The following is an 18,805-nucleotide window of genomic DNA, read 5'->3' as shown; positions in this document are numbered from 1 at the left end:
ATTTTAAGGTGCAAATTCACATCACAAATGTGACTTCGCCTTTATAATTCCAACCCTGCATTACAAACCTTGCATTTCTATTTTAATAGGTTGTCTAGGATGCCCATGCCCTGTCCCAACTGCCACAGAGTAACAACCATACTCGCCAAACATCTCAAGCGGCGGTGTGGTAGGTTTGACACGGATGACCAGAGAAAATCTACTTTGGCAACCGTCAGGCATAACCTCATGAAAATTGCATCAAAGGGAGAGACCATCAACTATGAAGACATGTCTCTTGGGTCCGTAGAGAACGTGGTTCCTTTCCTGGAGAATAGAGGATTCCTTGTGTTAAACAAGCCAATGGCCAGGTACAGTGGGGCAAAAAAGTATTTAGTCAGTCAGCAATAGTGCAAGTTCCACCACTTAAAAAGATGAGAGGTGTCTGTAATTTACATCATAGGTAGACTTCAACTATGGGAGACAAACTGAGAAAAAAAATCCAGAAAATCACATTGTCCGTTTTTTTAACAATTTATTTGCATATTATGGTGGAAAATAAGTATTTGGTCAGAAACAAACAATCAAGATTTCTGGCTCTCACAGACCTGTAACTTCTTCTTTAAGAGTCTCCTCTTTCCTCCACTCATTACCTGTAGTAATGGCACCTGTTTAAACTTGTTATCAGTATAAAAAGACACCTGTGCACACCCTCAAACAGTCTGACTCCAAACTCTACTATGGTGAAGACCAAAGAGCTGTCAAAGGACACCAGAAACAAAATTGTAGCCCTGCACCAGGCTGGGAAGACTGAATCTGCAATAGCCAACCAGCTTGGAGTGAAGAAATCAACAGTGGGAGCAATAATTAGAAAATGGAAGACATACAAGACCACTGATAATCTCCCTCGATCTGGGGCTCCACGCAAAATCCCACCCCGTGGGGTCAGAATGATCACAAGAACGGTGAGCAAAAATCCCAGAACCACGCGGGGGGACCTAGTGAATGAACTGCAGAGAGCTGGGACCAATGTAACAAGGCCTACCATAAGTAACACACTACGCCACCATGGACTCAGATCCTGCAGTGCCAGACGTGTCCCACTGCTTAAGCCAGTACATGTCCGGGCCCGTCTGAAGTTTGCTAGAGAGCATTTGGATGATCCAGAGGAGTTTTGGGAGAATGTCCTATGGTCTGATGAAACCAAACTGGAACTGTTTGGTAGAAACACAACTTGTCGTGTTTGGAGGAAAAAGAAAACTGAGTTGCATCCATCAAACACCATACCTACTGTAAAGCATGGTGGTGGAAACATCATGCTTTGGGGCTGTTTCTCTGCAAAGGGGCCAGGACGACTGATCCGGGTACATGAAAGAATGAATGGGGCCATGTATCGTGAGATTTTGAGTGCAAACCTCCTTCCATCAGCAAGGGCATTGAAGATGAAACGTGGCTGGTTCTTTCATCATGACAATGATCCAAAGCACACCGCCAGGGCAACGAAGGAGTGGCTTCGTAAGAAGCATTTCAAGGTCCTGGAGTGGCCTAGCCAGTCTCCAGATCTCAACCCTATAGAAAACCTTTGGAGGGAGTTGAAAGTCCGTGTTGCCAAGCAAAAAGCCAAAAACATCACTGCTCTAGAGGAGATCTGCATGGAGGAATGGGCCAACATACCAACAACAGTGTGTGGCAACCTTGTGAAGACTTACAGAAAACGTTTGACCTCTGTCATTGCCAAAAAAGGATATATTACAAAGTATTGAGATGAAATTTTGTTTCTGACCAAATACTTATTTTCCACCATAATATGCAAATAAATTGTTAAAAAAACAGACAATGTGATTTTCTGGATTTTTTTTTCTCAGTTTGTCTCCCATAGTTGAGGTCTACCTATGATGTAAATTACAGATGCCTCTCATCTTTTTAAGTGGTGGAACTTGCACTATTGCTGACTGACTAAATACTTTTTTGCCCCACTGTATGTCCCCCATTTGTCCACCTATGCCTCGAATGTCTACTTGTCCGGTAATCAATTGGCTTTTTATAATTTACAGGACTGTCCAAGATGTAGAGACACAGACACCTTCCACCAGTACTGAGCAAGCACCTACGGAGGAATTTCCAGCCCGTATGGATGACTGGCAGGATAAAGAATGCAATATCCAAGAGAGCTTGAGGTTAGAATATATGTGCTCTTGGCCTCACTCATCCCTGGCACCTATTTCGGTGTATATACACAGGAATTATATGCGTCCTAGTGTGTGTTTATCATTTTACAGGATGCTCCAAGAGGCGCCAACTGTCAGTCCCTACGGTGTGGCGGGATCCCCACCCCCATGGACCCTGAAGACTTTGGTGACAGATTGGAGAATGACGAGCCTATTGGGAGTATCTAAGTCAGAGAGATATAATATAAATTGGGGGTGGGGGGAATTTTCATAGCTTTATGCAGCTGTGCATGTTGATTCACTCACCCCTGGTACCTGTTGCAGTGTATGTACATGAGAAGGATACACACCCAAGTTTTTTTTATCTTCTAATGTCTTGTAAATGATAAACTGCTAACAATCTCTTCCAGCAAATCCTGTGACAGCAACATTGCTGATCCAGTCGAGGCTTCTGAAGATGTGTCTGCGGACATACCTACCTGTGCAGACCCAGGAAAAGCACCTGTGGACATACCTACCTGTGCGGACTCGGGACAAGCACCTGTGGACATACCTACCTGTGTGGACCCGGGACAAGCATCTGTGGATCTCGCAGAAGAAACAGACGACTCTTCAGCAATGGAAAATGAGGATGAAGAGGGACCCAGTACCTTGGATTCGCGAACACAGAAGTTAGTTTATGGGCAATATATTTTCATGGCTTCTTATGGTTGCTAAAATATCTCAACGCTGGCTTGCTGTTCTTTCCTCCAAAATTATAGAATTCTGTGGACAAAATGGTCAACTGATGTCAGGAAAAAGATAAAGACTGCAGGTCTTTATAAGCGTCATTCGCTAAGTGATCCTATTCTGCAAAGGTTTGCTGATTATTTACAAAAGACCCTGTGTGTTCAAAACTACAAGCAAGAGGTTGAGAACGCTGCAAGATTCCTTTACTATATGGACCCAGAACATGTGACCTTGAACTTCGTGCTAGACATCGAGAGGGCTATCTCATTTTTTTACCAAGCTACAGGATTTGAAGCTCATATCCCAAACAGTATTCAATTACTTGAAGCATCTGAAGAGGTTTGTCCACCATCAACTCAGGGCATCCAACCTGGCACATGAGAATCAGGATTTGTACAATTCCTTCATAATATTCAAAGGTGTGACCAAAGACCTCCAGACTAGGCTGTCCAAAGGGATTTCAAAGGAAGTTTTTGGCAAAAGGTGAGTTATGAGCTATTATGATTTGTGTATATTTAATAACAATAAATACTTAATCCACCTCCGGGTTTTCAGATGAACTCACTAAATATGTTTTAATTTTTTTCTTAGATATAAAGCATTGAATACACTAATAATGATAGCAGCGGAGGCTCAGAAAATTCTGGATGTCGCCAAACCGGAGTTTTGATGTGTATCAGAAAGATTCGTGCAGGGAGCATAGCTAAAGAACAACAACAGCAAATCCTTAATTACCTGGAGTGCCTCCTAGTGCTGAAGCACGGACAAAGACCAGGAGAAGTACACCATATGACTGTAAGTAACCACCTCCTCTAGCTTGTCCTGTTTTCTGAAAGTAAGGCTGGAGTCACACTCAGCGTAAGACAATACGGTCCGTATATGACGGCCGTAATACGCTGAAAAGTCCCCAAAAAAGTGGTCCGTAGCTCCTCCGTAGGCAGGGTGTGTCAGCGTATTTTGTGCATGGCATCCTCAGTATGTAATCCGTATGGCATCCGTACTGCGTGTTTTTCTCACAGGCTTGCAAAACCGACATACGCTATACAAGGGATCCATGTGTAAAAAAAAAATATATATATATATATATATATATATATATATATATATCTCAGTAGACACATATGTATATATATTATTACTTCATACAGCGCTAGATAGCTTTAAAGCCGGTAATTCAATTACCGGCTTTGCTATCTCCTTCCTAAACCCGACATGATATGAGACATGGTTACATACAGTAAACCATCTCATATCCCCATTTTTTTTGCATAATCCACACTACTAATGTTAGTTGTGTGTATATGCAAAATTTGGGCGCTGTAGCTATTAAATTAAAGGGTTAAATGGCGGAAAAAATTGGCGTGGGCTCCCGCGCAATTTTCTCCGCCAGAGTAGTAAAGCCAGTGACTGAGGGCAGATATTAATAGCCTGGAGAGGGTCCACGGTTATTGGCCCCCCCTGGCTAAAAACACCTGCCCCCAGCCACCCCAGAAAAGTCACATCTGGAAGATGCGCCTATTCTGGCACTTGGCCACTCTCTTCCCATTCCCGTGTAGCGGTGGGATATGGGGTAATGAAGGGTTAATGTCAACTTGCTATTATAAGGTGACATTAAGCCAAATTAATAATGGAGAGGCGAATGGAGAGGCGTCAATTATGACACCTATCCATTATTAATCCAATAGTAGTAAAGGGTTAAAAAATACACAAACACATTATTAAAACGTATTTTAATGCAAAAATAACAAAGGTTGTTGTAATATTTTATTCTACGCTCAATCCACTCACTGAAGACCATCGATCTGTAAAAAAATATCCTTACCTTCCGAAGATCTGTAAAGTCCCACGATGTAAATCCATCTGAAGGGGTTAAAATATTTTGCAGCAAGGAGTTCAGCTAATGCAGCGCTGCTCCTTGCTGCAAAACCCCGTAGAATGAAGGTAAAGTAGGTCATTGACCTATATTTACCTTCATTTGCGGTGAGGCGCCCTCTGCTGGTTGTTCCTAGATCGTGGGAACTTTCCTAGAAAGCTCCCAGGCTTGAGTTCATAAGAGGCGCCCTCTGCTGGTTCTCTGCTTCTAATAATAATAATAAAGGCTGATTAAGTCCTTGGACTTTACCATCTTTTCAGTTACCCATTAAAAGGCATCAACCGCTGAGGACTCTCAATAAGGGTAAGTTCACACATTGCGTTTTTGCTGCATTTTTATACTAATTCTCAGTTGCTTTTTACAGTACCAGCAAATACTATGAGATTTCTGAAATCTCATGCACACACATTGGTGTTTTGTTTGATCGGTATTTTGTGCTTTACTGCGCTTTTTGGACAGAGAGCATGTCACTTCTTTCAGCCTTTTTGCTGCGTTTTTTCACCCATTGACTTGAATGGGTGTTGAAAAAAAATGCAGGTAACATTATTTGCTGCATTTTTGCTGCTGAAAATCCAAGGACATTAGCCTGGACAAATAGAAAAAAAAAAACGCACTAAGAAAAAGCACCAAAGACGCATCAAATACGCAACAAAAAAAAGCACCAAAAAGGCACCTAAACCTGCGTTTTTGACGCAGCTTCTTTCCTGCCAAGATGATCAGGTTTTACTGCAGAAAAAAAGCAGAAAAAACGCCCTGTGTGAACTTACCCTAAATGTTTCTGTACATTCAACAAAGCAGAAGATTTGAGAAAGGTGCCTCTCCCCCACCCCAGGCTTTCTATTGAAATTGACAAGTGCCTTTGGTTTCAACAATGTTATATCACTAAATTGAAAAGATGTAAAATAAAGTTAACAAAAATGAAAGCACTGCTGAGCAAGAGATTTCAAGTTTACTTGTTGCCTTCATAGTAAAAACCTGCTGGCAGAGTGCCTTTAAACAATGATATCTCCGTGGCTGACCTACTCAGAAACTAAATCTTTCAGAGCATGAGAGCACAGACTCTGCCACAAATTTTAAGACCATCCTCACCCAGCTGTAACTTGGGGTACCGTACAACAGGGGCCGAGATCGTGGGCTCCCTTTCAATATCATTCCCCATGGGTGGTGCTGGGTAAGAGATGCTCATTCCCCTCGTTATTCATCTCTCGATACTGTCAATCGGATGGAAGGGGAGTTCTTGCAGTTCCAGGTACGCTTCTCCGGAACCACAAGTCCCAGCAACGGGGTCTCAGTGTCTATTTGAAAAACAGACTGTCAGCGGTCCACTCTGGGAAGGGCGAATGTCTGGTGCTTATGGCACGGGAGTGGTGGCTCTCAGAACCACGGCCTAGTTTCTCCGGAACCGCAAGTCACAGCCAGACGAAACAGGTCTTAAAATCTGAGGAATTTACTTGGCTTCCAACCCCTAAAACAGCTAGAGGCTGTGCAGTTAGGCTGCAGAGCTATCCGCCAAATAATTAAAATGTCGGCCATTTTGACAGGGAACTGCGGGGGGGGGGTTAGGGGAGTATAAAACTTTCCCCAAGCGTGTGATATGTCAATCTTATAGAGAATTTCACCAGAAAAACAGTGGCATGCTTTTTTTCCGCATAATGTTAGTTGTTCTTGATTCAATGCAGCATTTCACTTTAATTTCAGTCAAAATGAACGATATTCTGTTAACTAAGTGGTAGGAAGTAGAGAGGAGTCATAAAATGTTGGTGAGACCCCTTGTTCTCACCCTCTGAAAGATATTGTGGCCACGTGACACCGCCATGGAGATGTGATTGATTTGCTCCCTATGGAGAATGCCATTCATTTAGGACTTTGATTTTTTCCACCCTTGTTTTAAGGCCAGGAAGGAACAAGGGGAAATGGGCTGCTGTTACCCAACTCACGATATGGTAATTTACATGGACCGGGCCTCCTGCTGTGAGAATTCCGGTCCTCAAGAGCCACTAACGGCTCATGTTTTCAGGTTTTCCTTAGAATTGTAGAGGTGATGATTGCATCACCTGGACAGGTAATAATTCCATCACCTGGGCAACACTAAGGAAATCCTGAAAACGTGCCCTGTTGGTGGCTCTGGAGGAACGGAGTTGGGAAACACTGCACTACACCTTGAATGTAGATGGCTCAGCCTGTAGTGTTTCCACTCTTGCTTGTAGTGACCAGTCTTCAAATACTTTATTGTCTGCTTGCTTCAATATCACTTCAAATACTTTATTGTCTGCTTGCTTCAATATCACTTCAAATACTTTATTGTCTGCTTGCTTCAATATCATTTCTTGTTCTATTTCTTTAAGGGGTGAGGTCTTAGACTTGAGCAGTGACAGCACTGGCCATCTAGAGGAGGAAGCGGAGGTGAGGATTTGCCTATGGGGCATGTCTTTACTTGCTTTCACACTGCCTGTGAGGAAAGATGGCTGGGAGACAAACTGTAAATGCATAAATCAGTAACTCGGTTTTGATGTCTATTTGAAGGGCAGACCCTGGGCTTTCTTCCCCTAAAAGGGCTCGTTTTCAGGACTTACAACCACAGAGTGGTGACCTCAGAGTTTGGGCATGTTTTTTCTCATGCATTGGAAGCATTTTGGATAGATGGGGTCCCAGTTTTAGGCGAATCTCTCTGGAACCCCAAGTCGCATCAAGGCGATGGGGGTCTTAAAATTTGTGTGAGAGTCTGTACTCTAACCCTGTTAAAGACCTAGTGGCTGTATGCATCAGCCACGGAGATATAATTGTGTAGTTCTCTCTGAAGAATCCCATTCATTTAGGACTTACATATGTTGATGAGCATGCTTCCTATAATTTATAGCACGGTTTACGGAGAGGCTTCACAATGGCGATTGATGTACAATTCAAATTGACTCAGATTCCTTGTCCTTAGTAAGATGTCTATTTTTTTCTAGGGTTCTGCACACTCCAATTATGACTTGTCCAAAGTTTCTCCTCAACAATCATTGGTTCCTGTGACTGAAAAAAGAGGTGGATGGAATCCTAAAAGAGCCTGAGGCCGTGGTGTCACATGCAATATTCAATAGCATTTCGCATTGGGTTCCTGTGGAAAACGGTGAACAAGTAAAGAAGTGTTCCGGTGAGGAAGAGGTGTTTACCATCCAGGTAACGTCCTGCCACATATTTATCCACGTTCCCATTTGTTCTCCATCCTCAATCACATCACTCTTTCTGTAGGTCAGAAGTCGGCGTGTGTACAGAATTCTAAACATAATAATCGATGCCCTGGAGAAACAGGATGAAGCCAACCAGATAAAAGTGTAGGTGCAGAGTCTTGTGAAAGTCCTTTTACAAGGGAGGATTTATCGTCTGATCACCCACATCTAGCACCTCGATTGTCCATGAGATTTTAGCATCAGGCGACTTTACACACAACCATTAAACAACTGTCGCTCAGTAGTTGGTGATGAGCCACTATCGGTCTAATTGTGCACAGCCACGCACCGGACACTAAACGATGGTCCCTCACATCATGCAGGGTTGGTTTGTTCGACTGAGGCCATCATGCAGCCAATATTTAATTAGCACACTGGCTGGGGAACACTGCATTAGCACTGTGAGGAGGTTTGTACCACACTCCGGTATATATGACAGTTCACCACATATCATCTACCGGAGCGTTGAAAGGGTTAAACCCCCGAATGCTGCCACCGCTGACCGAGGCTTCCTGCAGTACGTCAGGACCTTGAACACTCAGATCAGTTGATCTCCAACATCATTGAAGGTCCTGCACGAAGCCTTGTTGAGCAGCGGTGTCGTTCAGGTGACTAAAGCCGCCCTTCGATAAAAAAGTGACAATGAACACTGAGCAACTTCTAGATCAGCCATCTTGGGCAGGAATACATGGATTTTGCTCTGAAGGTACACAGCCTATCAGCACAGAATACATTAGGGTTGTTCACTGGCAGGAGGTGGTAAGAGAGGTAATGAAGAAAATCAGTTGGCCAAAACCTTGCACATCTCCACAGCCCGGCTGTCTGCACTAGACCCTTCTGATTGCAGGCACAGACCTCTCAGATGCTCCCGGATAACAAAGGAGATAAGAATTAGTGTGTGGAAACATTGCTGTGTAGAGGGGGTAGACATTACATTTTTATAAAATAAAATGGACTCCACATAGCAAATGTTTGTACACCCCTCAACTCTGATCTCCATTGCTATCTTCTATTGTGATCTGACTCGGCTTCTTCGACTATAGTATAGAATGTATAATAATGAGGTGACAATGTCGCCGAGGTGCCACACCAGACACATTCACTATGCAGAATGCTGCACTGGGCAATATTGAGCACATTCTTCTTTTCTCCCCAGCTCCGATACTGATTCACAAAGCGGGAATGATGAAGATGGAGAAACGCAGCTATGCGATCGCTGTAAAGCAGAGGAATAAGAACAAATATACTTTTATTATGTTTGCTTCTCTAAATAAAATGAAGTTTGCTTTGGTTTTGTGCCCTTTTCTATACTATAGTGGTGATATATAAATATAATGGACGCCCCCCCTTCGAAGAATATGAAGGGGGTCGCATGATAACACAGCCTCTCCCCGTATCTCCCATCTGTTTTTTTTATACATGTTCCGGTATACATGTTCTAATAGGTTTTTATGAGGTACTGAAGCTTTTAATGAAAGGGTTAATTTAACTACTAAGCTGCGCTATTGCAGCTTAGAAAGTGCGGGAATAAACCTGTCAAAACCAGGCAGAACCTGCTCTATTTCATCCCTACGTTTGTCTTTTCATCTTAACTCACAGTCATTATATGTGGGGGGCTGCCTTTTCCTTTGGGGTATTTCTCTGAGGCAAGGTAGGCTTATTTTCTATCTTCAGGCTAGTTAGTTTCTCAGGCTGTGCCGAGTTGCATAGGCAGAGTTAGGCGCAATCCACGGCTGCCTCTAGTGTTGTTTGGAGAGGATTAGGGATTGCGGTCTGCAGAGTTCCCACGTCTCAGAGCTCGTTCTATTATTTTGGGTTATTGTCAGATCACTGTATGTGCTCTGACCTCCGTGTCCATTGTGATACTGAATTGCCTTTCATAACAGGCATGGCCTGGTTGCTTTATGACGAGGCATTCAGGCAGAAATTATCGATGTTCCCTAATTTATCTTGGGGTACGAAGGATGTCGGGCTATGGATAAATCTAATGTTACCTCAGAGGTTCCCATCACATAGACAGACTTCTAACCCCACGATAAAAAAGGGTGTGTGTTTCACATTTAACGAATCAACATGTAAATGGGCCCAGAATTGTAGGTTTCGGCATGAATGCTCCTTCTGTGGTGGCGCTCATCCAATGGCAAAATGTTTTAAAAAACAGATGCAAAGTAGCCAGCACATTAACAGTAGAGAATCCTTTTCTAAAAGCAATGACTCCAGTGATTCTGGAAAAAAAATGGCCCCATGGCTAAAAATCTATCCAGATCAGGAGAGTAGTTCTCTACTGTTTAATGGTTTTTTAAAAGGATTTTTTGTACCCCCATTTTCGGGTATAGGCTGTAGGTCTATGGTTAATTTGCCGTCTGCACTTGAATTTCCACACATCGTGGAGGAGAAAATCAAAGCAGAATTAGAATTGGGTAGGGTTGCTGGTCCGTTTCATACTCCCCCATTCGAGAACTTTAGGATTTCACCACTAGGTGTAGTTCCTAAGAAGGACAGCGGGTATTTTAGACTCATTCATCATTTATCGTACCCTAAGGGTGCGTCTCTAAATGATGAAGTGGTTAATTATAATTGTTCGGTTCAATATACTTCTTTTGACGTTGCATTAGACTTACTACGTAAATTTGGTCACGATGCCCTTATGGCAAAATCGGATATAAAGTCTACATTTAGGATTTTACCAGTCAATCCGGACGGGTTCAGCTCCCTTGGTTTTTCTTTTCAAAATAAATTCTTTTTTGATAAATGTCTCCCAATGGGTTTTTCCCTTTTATGTTTTTATTTTGAATCCTTTTCTACGTTTCTTCAATGGGTAGTGGAGTTTGAGTTTTTAGGTGATGGTATGTTGCACTACCTTGACAATTTTTTGTTTATCGGTCCTTTAGATTCGGGTATTTGTCAGTCTATGTTGGGTAGGTTTTTGGAATTATGTGATCACTTTGGCGTTCCCATTGCCAAGGACAAACCTGTACCTCCTTGTACCTCGCTTGAGTTTTTAGGTATTGTAATAGACTCTCAAAGTATGTGTTGTTCTTTACCTCCTGAGAAGCTGTCTAAATTACAAGCTGTGATTTCTCGTTGTTTGATTTTAGAGAAAGTTACGCTAAAAGAATTGCAGTCTTTGCTAGGTCTTTTAAATTTTGTGTTAAGAATTATCCCCATAGGTAGGGTGTTCTCTAGAGGTCTTTATGAAGCTACAGCTGGTTATTCTTCTCCTAAGTCTGATATACGTTTGGGTAAGGCGTTAAAAGATGACTTAAAGGTCTGGTAGAAATTTCTATCTAGTTTTAATGGTAAGACTATGTGGCAGACTGCATTCGTGTCAGCAGATGAACTTAGTTTATATTTTTACTCGGACAGAGAATTTGGATTTGGCATATCATTTGTTTCATCTTGGGCTTCTGAGCCTTGGCCGTCTTTTTGGCAGGAGGACAGGGTTTTAAATAACCAGACAGTTCTAGATTTATTCTCGATATTTTTATTTTTGCAGCTATGGGGCAATTTTCTCATAAACAAACGAATTTTGTTTTCATCTGATAATCAGGGTTTGGTCTTTGCATTGAATACCCTTTCATCAAAAAATAAATGGGCCGCTAAGATTATCAGGCATATTGTTTTTCTTTGCTTGGACTTTAATATTTGGATAAAGGCCTCTTTTTCCTCTAAAGGGAGTAATAGTAATGCTGCATCTGTTTGTCACCGCCAGCTGTTTCTACTCAAGAGGGAGTCCTTGAAAGTAGAAGAAAACAGAGCTTTCTGCCCGAAATGGATTTGGAATGTAATTCAGGATTAATTTCTCACTTCATTGCTAAATCCTTGGCTGATAGAACATGGGCCGATTATTCGGCAGCATGGAAGCTTTGGATCGATTTTTGTTCAGTTAAGAATCATCCTCAGGGGAACTGTAGCGTGGGGATGGCACTTAGTTTTTTGGAGCATCTGGTGGGCAAAGGTTTATCTTTTTCGGACTTGTCAAAGAACGTTGCGGGAGTTTCATTTTTCCTTAAAATGCGAGGTGGAAAACCAATGTCGGATATATTTCATGTTCGGCAGTTTTTAAAAGGCTTTAAAAAGGCTCATTTTAAACCCGACGACCGTCGCCCTATTTATTTTCATTTGCTCAAAGACCTTTGCTCATGTCTTTCCTCGGTTTGTATTAATGAATTTGAATCCTGCCTTTTTTCCACAGCTTTTTCTCTAGCTTTTTTGCCGCCCTACGGGTAAGCAAAATTGTATCTAAAAAAAAGTCTTTTCCTTCTGGTCTGTTTTTTTGAAGATGTTAAAATCTTTGACTCGCATGTCATGTTGTTTATTAGAAAATCTAAAACAGACCAGATGGGTAGAGGCTCCTCATTACGTCTGAATGCTATCTCGGATAAAGTGATATGTCCCATTTCCAATACTAGGAGATGGGTTTTATTAAGGCCTAAAGTCAATGGCCCATTTTTTATTCATCTTAATGGGGACCCTGCGACAATTTTTCAATTCAATTTTATTCTTAAAAAATGTTTAAAAGTGTTGAATATACCAGACCAAAAAATTTCATCCCATTCTTTTCGTATTGGTGCGGCAACGGAAGCCGCCAGAATGCGCCTTCAGGATAGCAGGATAAAAAGTATGGGCAGATGGGAATCGAACAGATTTAAACTTTATGTTCGCCCTGATTTGTATACTTCTTAACATATGGTTCATTTTTTAGGTGTATTATCCGTATGGATCATCAGGCATTCTTATGTCTTTTGGGCTGAAAAAAGGGCGAGTGTGAGATCGTATTCAGCAAATCTTTCTTTTAATACTTCTTTTCTTCAAGTTTTTTGGTTTTGCAGGTGTGGAATGCGATGGAAGAATCTGATAGAGGACATGAGAAGATTGAAGATGATGTGGCCTAGTCCGGACTTAATAATATTGCATTTGGGTGGCAACGACTTGGGCAAAATTTGCACCCTTAATCTAATTGCTTTGATGAGGAGGGATATCTCCATTTTAAAAACTGAATTTTTTAATTCCACTTTAGTTTTTTCCGAAATTATACCAAGATTTTTATGGATTAGTAACAGCATGGTTTTTTTTGGAAAAAATTCGTAAAAGAGTCAACAGGAATATGGAAAAATTTATGTCTTTAATCGAAAGTTTTTCTTTCAAGCATTTAGATCTGGAGGAAGTCATCCCGGGCATGTACAGGGGGGATCTGGTTCACTTATCTGATGTGGGGCTGGATATTCTGAATTTGGATTTTAAGTCCATTATTGAGAAGTGGCTCTGGCGTTTTGGGGGGGCCTCTCCTTCTTCAGGCGAGGCGTTTGGGAGAATCGCCCGAAGAATTCGGGTGGATTTGGTAATGAGTTGGAGTACTATTAATTTATTTATTCAAATGGTTTCATTCTTGATTATTGGATTAAAATTTAATCTTACATGTAACTCAAAATAAATGCCACGGCCATTTTCTTCCAACATTTATCTATTGTATCACGTGTCTTTATTGGGGTTTTAATGGGGCTTGTGTTACCATGGACACCCCCCCTTCGAAGAATATGAAGGGGGTGGCATGATAACACAGCCTCTCCCGGTATCTCCCCTCTGGTTTTTTATACATGTTCCTATATGTATGTTCTAATAGGTTTTTATGCGGTACTGAAGCTTTTAATGAAAGGGTTAATTTAACTAGTAAGCTGCGCTATTCTGGTTCTGGCTGGTTTTGACAGGTTTAGTCCCGCACTTTCTAAGGGTTCTGATTGGTTTATTCAGAAAGTGCGGGAAGAATTCCCTCTATATAATCAGCTGTTCCATCAGCTGTCTCTCAGTCACCTGACGAAGATAGAAGACCCCACTCTCCCTCCCTTAAGCTTTGCTCTTTAATGTGTTAAACTGTTGTCGTTTATTTGAGGGAGAATCGCCCGTTGAATTCGGGTGGATTTGGTAATGAGTTGGAGTAGTATTAATTTATTTATTCAAATGGTTTTATTCTTGATTATTGGATTAAAATTTAATCTTACATTTAAGGCTACTTTCACACTAGCGTTAACTGCAATACGTTAAAATGCGTCGTTTTGCCGAAAAAACGCATGCAGCAAAATATTTTGCTGCATGCGTTTTTTTCCCATAGACTTGTATTGGCGACGCATTGCGACGAATTGGCATTCGTCGGTATACGTCTTTCGGCGGATGCGTCGAAAAGAGGCGACACGTCGTCTGGAAAAACGTAGATTGTAACGTTTTTTGGCTCCGACAATAAAACGTGTCTCGGCGCATCCGTCGGCATACATCTTTTGCTACAATGAAAGTCTATGAGCGACGGATGCGTCGAGACACGTCGTACGACGCAATGCAGCGCTGCAATACGTTTTTTTCTATTGAGCATGCTCAGAAACAGGATTTTTTATCTAAATGGCCAGACATCCCCAAATCTATATAAACCTGTTCTGGGCCTTCAACCCCCACATATGCCAGCAAGACCCAGAGACAAGAAGAAGCCTCCAGCCAGCCGGACACCAAGAGCCCAGCCGGACACCAAGAGCCCAGCCTGGACACCAAGAGCCCAGCCTGGACACCAAGAGCCCAGCCTGGACACCAAGAGCCCAGCCTGGACACCAAGAGCCCAGCCTGGACACCAAGAGCCCAGCCTGGACACCAAGAGCCCAGCCTGGACACCAAGAGCCCAGCCGGACACCAAGAGCCCAGCCGGACACCAAGAGCCCAGCCTGGACACCAAGAGCCCAGCCTGGACACCAAGAGCCCAGCCGGACACCAAGACCCCAGCCTGGCAGCAAGACCCCAGCCTGGCAGCAAGACCCCAGCCTGGCAGCAAGGACCAGACACACTCCAACAGTGTGAGTATATTGCCATTTTTGTGTGTGTGTGTGTGCATTTGTTTATGCCGTACTGATTACAGCAAGAGCTTTTAAAACCTGAATCCAACCTGAGGCCTGCCGTCGTCCTGCAACAGCCAGTGCCATGCTACAGTCCAGATCCACCCTGAGGCCTGCCACTGTGAAGACATCAAGCTCCAGCCGGAGGACTGATGGGTGTGTGTGTGTATTTTTGTACTGCTGTGTGCTTATGTGTTCACGTGGCTGCACCTTATTATGCCTTTGTCAATATTACGCCTGTTCATGTGTTATGCTTGCGTTATGATTCTGCTTGCAGGTATGTTTGTGTGCGTCTTGTTGGTTGCATGTGCATTTGTCAATGCCATATTGGTTAATGTTGATTTTTGATGTATTTACTAAAGGTACCGTCACACTGAGTGACGCTGCATCGATACCGACAACGATCTGGATCGCTGCAGCGTCGCTGTTTGGTCGCAGGAGAGCTGTCACACAGACAGCTCTCCAGCGACCAACGATGCCGGTAACCAGGGTAAACATCGGGTTACTAAGCGTGGCCCTGCGCTTAGTAACCCGATGTTCACCCTAGTTACCAGCGAACACATCGCTGAATTGGCGTCACCCACGGCGATTCAGCGATGTCTGCAGGAAGTCCAGTGACGAAATAAAGTGCTGGACTTTCTGCAGTGACCAACGACATCACAGCAGGATTCTGATCGCTGCTGTGTGTAAAACTGAACGATATCGCTAGCCAGGACGCTGGAATGTCACGGATCGCTAGCGATATCGTTCAGTGTGACGGTACCTTTAGTATAGTGGTTTGTGCAGCATGTGTGAATATTTTTTTTTTTTTTAATCGGATTTATTATTGCAAAGCCTAGTGGTCTGCAGCTTTTGGTTAGAATGTGTTAGTGCTTTTTTTTAACAAAGTGTTTATTTTTTTAATTTACTGTTGAAACCATTCGCAGTTGATGTACTTGTATTTAAAATAAAGAGCATTTCTGCTCCATTGTGATTTAAAAAAAAATATATATATTAATAAAATGTTTATTAAAAAATTGTCGGTAGTATAATTTCATAAAGGTAAATTTAAAACAGGTGTATGTACCAATGGTTACACATGCAATACAGAGTTGGGTGAGGGCTTATTTTTTACTAAAGGTTATCCTTTAAAAGGTTTTTTTGGGGAGGTAATTTTTTTTTTTTTTAAACTTAAAAATATTTTTAAAGGTGTCTCACATTTTTCCTTTTTTTTTTTATTTTGGGACATGGAAAAGAATGGTATAACGTGCACCTGTTTTTGGATTTGGGTGTTCACCTATTTTTCACAATTTAACAGGGTGATTACTGCTGAACATTACCTAGTTCTGGGGTGGTCTAACTATAAATCCATTATACTTTTTATATTGCAGATAGAGTAGGGACCACAGCCACCAGGTCCACAGCCACCAGGTCCACAGGCACCAGGACCACAGCCACCAGGACCGCATCATCAAAATATTTAAAGTAAGTTTTGAAGACCCCAAATCTGCTACTTCAATGTGTAGAGCAGATTGCAAGTTTCTTTTATCTTACAGACCCACCAGGTCCACAGCACCAGGTCCACAGCCACCAGGTCAACAGTTTACCGGAACCCAATATCCTCTTCTGGCAGCCCTCCTCCACAGCAACAGCGTGTATCGGTAAGTAAATGGCCCAATTTTTTTTTTTTTTTTTAATTTTCATAAATTTTATTCACTACATGCATTTATTATGTTTACACAGGAAACAGAATCCGATGAGGAGCTGTCAGAAGGGACCGAGACGGGTGGAGATATACAAGTGGAGGAGGAACCAAGTGTAAGTAGTTGTGAATCACTTGCTTCACACCATACACCAGCACCATACATGAAACAGATTTTCAGATACAACGGAACCAAGAAAACATATACATACATTCAAGCTAATTTTTTTTATCCTTTATTTCAGTCTCCTGCTGCTGCTGCTGCTGCACACCATAAAGGTTCTCCCAGGCACTCCCAGAGTCGGCGGACTCATCGCCGCGGTCGGCCATCAGTAAGTTGTTTTTTTTTTTTTTTGGGGTGGGGGGGGGGTTCGATTGTTCAATTTTATTTTTCAGTGTACTAATTTTTATTTTGTTCTTATATTTTTTTTTCTCACAGGCTTCACAGTGTGCTCCCGCAGAAGACTCTGACATAGAGATTGAAGCCCTCATCGAGGAGGTTCGCGAGCGGGAGCCGCTGTGGAACATGGCTAACCGCAGGCATGCTGATACCAGTGTCACCCGTCGGCTCTGGTTGGAAGTATGCCAGAACATCTTTCCGAGGTGGGAGGACCTTCTTCCACAGCAGCAGAGCAAACTTTGTAAGTATTCACTTTTCAGTGATGTTTAGCGCTGAATGTAATGTCTTGCATTTACAATGTTTTTTTTTTTTCTTCATTCCTGTCTTCACAGGTAGCAAGGTTAAGAAGCGGTGGCGGTCACTGAGGGATCGCTTTAAGAGGGAGTTTAACGAGGAGATGCAGGCCCGGAGTGGCTCAGCAGGAAGGAAAAAAAAAACCTATAGATACGCCCCTGCACTCTCCTTCCTGAGGCAAACCATGCTGAGTCGAGTGTAAGTATTAAACATCCCAGTAATAACCATGTTAACCTGTCTAATCACAAAACTTTTGTTTCAGTCCGGGCTTTTCCATATCAATATATTAATTGTTTTTGTTTTTTCTTTCACAGCACCTACTCCAGCCACCGTGCGCCTGCATCTTTCTCTGCGCCCTCTGGAGCGATCCCTCCTGAGTCCGCCACCGGGGACCACATCGGTAGGCCCCACACCTCTGACCCCTCTGTCCCCTCCACTTCATCCACCTCTACCAGTGGAGCGCAGCCTTCCTTATTCGCATCTGATGGTCAACAGATAGCGTTCCCTTTACCCCACCCCTCTGACCCTGCCACCTCTACACCACCGTTAGGTTTGTGGCGGCAGCGTCAAAGGGGTCAGGAAAGGAGCTATGCTCCTGAGTTCTTGCATCTAAATGCAGGCTTCCAAAATTCTTTTAAAATTTTGGGAGAACAAGTGACTGCTGGTTTCAGCATGGTGCAATCACGCATGAGTGAAAACCACCATGAAATCAGCAGTCGCTTGGATAGGCTGCATTTAGATGTAAGTCAAGCTCCAGCAAATCTTTTTTTTCAGTCCATGCTCAGGAGCATGGAAAAGCTTTCTTTTGATCAGCAGATGCGGGTAATGAATAGCTGCCATAACGCTCTGCTCAAGGTAATAAACGAACCCCAATCTACCCCCACACATCCCAGTCACCATTTCCACATCATGCCCCACAATATCAGCGTCAGTCCCACTACCAAACCAGGCCCACAAACCTAATGTATTCCCCAGTATTTTCGTCTTCTTCCCTTCCTTTCCCAGCTTTTCACCATTCAGTTACACAACTACCCCAACACACCACCCCTCTGGTCAGCCTCCTGCTTTCCAACACCCTTCTGCAGAACAAACAGGTAGGGTTTCCCCAATCCCACCTACTGATGTGGTCCAACCTTCCAGCCCCTCCTCCCATAGTTACTCCACCCGACACTACCAAGACCTGTAAACTGTTTGATTTTTTTCCTTGTTACCACAAAATAATATATTTTTACTAGAAAAAAAAAAAGTTTTGAAAATTAAAAAAAAACAAAAAAGGTTTGAAATAAAAATATTTCTGGTTTACAATCTACTGTGTGTGTGTTGATTCATTAACGTAACTATTAAAGGTTAAGTGAAAAGAAACACCAGACGTTTTAAAGGTATAACAAAATGGTTTTATATTAGCAAGCAAACCACACTTTGTGGTTATTTTTTGGGTTGCTACAAACACAATTTTGACAAACACCAAACGACAAGAAAAACAGGTCACACAATCATGTCTTGCCATGGAATCCGCCCAACAGGTGACAAAAAATAATCCGCAAACTGGTCCCTCATCATAGTAACAGAACTGGTGGAGCGAACAGAGGCACTGCGG

The 18,805-nt window shown here is 42.6% G+C and overlaps 2 long non-coding RNA genes across 2 annotated transcripts; both read left to right on the top strand.

Annotated features, from left to right (window-relative positions):
* Window positions 1–2,330: 2,330 nt before the first annotated feature.
* On the top strand, window positions 2,331–3,653 carry LOC138654526 (uncharacterized). The gene is made up of 3 exons (XR_011316344.1): window positions 2,331–2,818; window positions 2,909–3,359; window positions 3,468–3,653. It is a non-coding gene; the product is annotated as an uncharacterized lncRNA (long non-coding RNA).
* A 4,059-nt stretch (window positions 3,654–7,712) lies between these two features.
* On the top strand, window positions 7,713–9,233 carry LOC138654533 (uncharacterized). Its single transcript, XR_011316347.1, has 3 exons — window positions 7,713–7,911; window positions 7,984–8,066; window positions 9,118–9,233. It is a non-coding gene; the product is annotated as an uncharacterized lncRNA (long non-coding RNA).
* The last annotated feature ends 9,572 nt before the right edge of the window (window positions 9,234–18,805 follow it).

This window comes from Ranitomeya imitator, unplaced genomic scaffold (assembly GCF_032444005.1).
Source record: "Ranitomeya imitator isolate aRanImi1 unplaced genomic scaffold, aRanImi1.pri SCAFFOLD_170, whole genome shotgun sequence".
NCBI lineage: Eukaryota > Metazoa > Chordata > Amphibia > Anura > Dendrobatidae > Ranitomeya > Ranitomeya imitator.
The sequence above is the reverse complement of the archived record's forward strand: the minus strand, read 5'-3'. Positions and strand labels throughout refer to the sequence as shown.